This window comes from Dipodomys ordii, unplaced genomic scaffold, assembly GCF_000151885.1.
Source record: "Dipodomys ordii isolate 6190 unplaced genomic scaffold, Dord_2.0 Scaffold40, whole genome shotgun sequence".
Classification (NCBI taxonomy): domain Eukaryota; kingdom Metazoa; phylum Chordata; class Mammalia; order Rodentia; family Heteromyidae; genus Dipodomys; species Dipodomys ordii.
The window spans coordinates 12,323,091-12,326,065 of record NW_012267256.1 but is presented as its reverse complement, the minus strand read 5'-3'; the positions used below and the strand labels follow the sequence as shown (position 1 = coordinate 12,326,065).

Here is a 2,975-nt window from a genome sequence, read left to right as displayed (position 1 = left end):
CCTCCCAGCCCCCCGGGTCCCCAAGCGATCTGAACCCACCCCAGCCGCTCACCACCAACCATCTGCATGCAAACGCCAACCCGGATTCCCATAAAATAAAAGAAAAAAAATAATAATAATGCGATCCAGGCGGCGCGGGCGGGGAGCGAGCGCACAGACCAGACACTTGGCCGAAAAGCGATTTTCTTCCCCGCGTGTGCCGGAAACTGGTGTGAGTTGTCCCAGCTCAGGGCACCTGGTGTCCAGTTCCCCCCCCTCCGCCCCCCCTCCACGCCTCAACCTCCCTTGGAACCCGCACCGCTGCACCCCTCCACCGGAGCGGTTCAACTGCATCCGGGCTGCAAGGCCTGGAACGGGGCACCCGGGGCCACTAGGCTCGATGTTTTTCCCAGCGGCTGGAGGGGGGCTGGCGGGCTTGGCTGGTTATTTGGGGAAGTGCATCGCGACACCTTTGCAGATGGCAACGCCGTGTTGTGCAACACAAACAGGAGGAGGGGAGACGGAGGGATGGAGGGGGGGAAGCCATAAAAAAAGAAAGAGGAGGGGTGTAAATCAGGTTGGGATGGGAATAAAGCAAACTCGAAAGCGCGGAGAAGGAAGGGGGGTGCGTGTCATCCCTAGGAGGAGGCTCCCTCGCGGTCTGCCCGCCTCCCACCCGCTCTACCTCCGCCCCCCCCCACCATGCCCTCCCTACCGCAGCCCTTCCCCTTCCCCGGCAACGCTACCGCGGCGGCCGGGGCGCGCGCGGGTCCGGCGGTGACAGGCAGAGAGGATTATCCGGATCACGGCCTCCCCCGCCCCGAGCACCCGGGCGCTCCCGGGTCCCAATGCGCCCCCGAGCGTCCAGACGCCCCGCGGCCGGAGCTCCAGCCCAGCTTTAGTCAAGGAATGACACGAAGCAAAAGAAAAACCAACCTGGAGAGGGAGAGGGAGGGGAGGGCAGGGGCAATGGAGCCCGACTGGCACCTTCGACCTCCTTTAGGGGGAACGGAGTGTCCCGAGGCCGGGGAGGGCCGGGGGGGGTGGGGAGCTTGGGGAAGGAGGGGGGGGACCTCCAGTCTTCTCACACCCGCCAGCAGTGCGGCGCCGACCGGACACCCTGAACTTCCAGCACCCGAGCCCGCGCTGCAAAAACCATGCAGCAGCCGGAGAACGGCTGCAGCCGCCGCGGCCCGGGGCTCAGTCCACGGGGGAAGTCCCGCGGCTCTAAAAGGCCTAGCCTCACAGCTCGTGTCCCCAACCCCGCCCGAGGGGACGCGGAAAGTGGAGAGGACACCTCCGATCCCCCAACCCCCGGCTCCGCACGCGCCAGCCCGGCCCATCTCAGTTACCACCACCTCCTCCTCCCTCCGTGCAACCCCCGGCCCGCCCGGGGCGTGGGGGGGGCGTGGGGAGGGCGTGGGGGGGGCTCCCCAGGGCGAGATCGGCTGGCGTCTTCGCCGCCCCGAGCTCTATAAACAAGTCCCCCGGTAAAAGCGAGTGGCAGCCGTGTTGATCGGCGCCCCGCTTCCAGCCGGGGCTCCTCGCCCTCCTTTTACCTCCCCCCCCCCCCCCCCCCCCCCCCCACCATCACCGCGGTTCTCCTTCCAACTCTTCCGGGCAGGATCGCTCGGGATGAACTGTCGTGTTCCATTCTCTTCCTCTACAACTCCCTCCCCGCACCCCGACTTCACACACACACCTCCCGAACCCCCCTCCAGCCTTCTCTCCCCTCCCGGGCCACCCGCCCTCTCCCCACCTTAGCATTCAAGGGGATGCGGGGAGGGGCGGGGGGGGGGAGAGGTTGCAACCTGACCGGGCGTGTTGCAACCTTGAGTTGGCAGCTCGTGGCTACCCGGCTACCCGGGGTCAAGGGCTGTGGTTGAGTTGGGATTTCTATCCCCCCCCCTCCCACCTCCCTCCCAGCCCCTCCGCCCCAGGCCATCCTCTCCCCCCCCCACCCCGCTTGAAGTAGTAATTATTACTGTTATTATTAGAACCGCGGGGTTCGGTTGAAACTTTCTCGTGTCTTCCACGGCCTCCGGGGAGCTGTCGTTAGAGCATTCCACCTGAGGCCCGCGGGGAGGAGGCGGGCTTTGTGTGTGTTTGGTTGTGAGTGTGAGTGTGGTGTGGGTGTGTTACCCCGGCTGGCCCGCCTGTTTGTTTTGGTCCGGGTGCATGCACGATCCATGATAATTAGGATAATAATGAAGAATCCGAAGCGGCGCAGGCGGTGCGGGTGCCCCCGGGGGGGGGCGTTGCGCGGCGGGTTGCGTTCGGGGTGGGGGGGGTGTTGGGGTGTTGCGGGGGGGGAAGAGGCCGGAGCGGAGGGGGGAGGAAAACCCAGAGGAGAGAGGAGTTGTAAGTTATATTTACCTTGCTCGCGAGGAGTGTGCTGGCTGGATCTCCTCTCTCTGAGTCACCCAGAGTACAGAAACAGAGGGAGCGAGGGACTAGATTATGAATATGACTTCATTGATGACAGCCGTCCCCTCCTCTTCCTAAACTCGGGCTCCGCCCCGCGTCCCACCCTCGCCGCCTCCACCGGCGCCGGAAGACGCGCTGCAGTTGGCCCCGCGCGCCGCTCCTCCCTGCCCTCCTGGGCGCGGGTTGGCGGGGCGCGCCTGTCACTCGTCCCGCTCAGCGACTCCGGGCGCGCAGGGGGTGGGGGGTGAGTGGGTGGATGGGGGGGCGTGGGGGGGAGGAGGGAGAGGAGAGGGGGCGGTGTGCAAGAATGTGGATCGAGACGGCCGTACTGTCTGCGTGGATCCCGGGGTGTCTTGTGTTTGCAGGGCGCCGGCTCTCGCCTCGTGTTTGTGCCTAGAGCTGGGAAGCTGGGGTGGGGGTGGGGGGGTCCGGGAAGCGGGTGGGGGGGGCGGGGGGGAGGGAGGGGAGGGAAGAGGCGATGGGAAACTACGCCGGACGCCTTGAGATCCGAGCTGGCTGGGAGTTGGGTGCCCTTTTCTCTCCTTTGCCTGCCAATCGGCTCCAGCGAG

At 66.1% G+C, this 2,975-nt stretch overlaps 1 protein-coding gene across 3 annotated transcripts in view; it reads right to left on the bottom strand.

The window, feature by feature from the left end:
• Nucleotides 1-2,446, bottom strand: part of Smarca2 (SWI/SNF related, matrix associated, actin dependent regulator of chromatin, subfamily a, member 2) — a 171,243-nt gene extending 168,797 nt beyond the window's left edge. For 2 of the 3 annotated variants that reach the window (XM_013018450.1, XM_013018453.1), the window contains exon 1: nucleotides 2,356-2,446. The gene's annotated coding sequence lies outside the window, so the exon portion shown is untranslated. Of the gene's footprint in view, nucleotides 1-725; nucleotides 743-2,355 lie in introns of those variants that run through there. The other variant, XM_013018452.1, reaches the window with a different exon arrangement.
• Nucleotides 2,447-2,975: the final 529 nt, after the last annotated feature.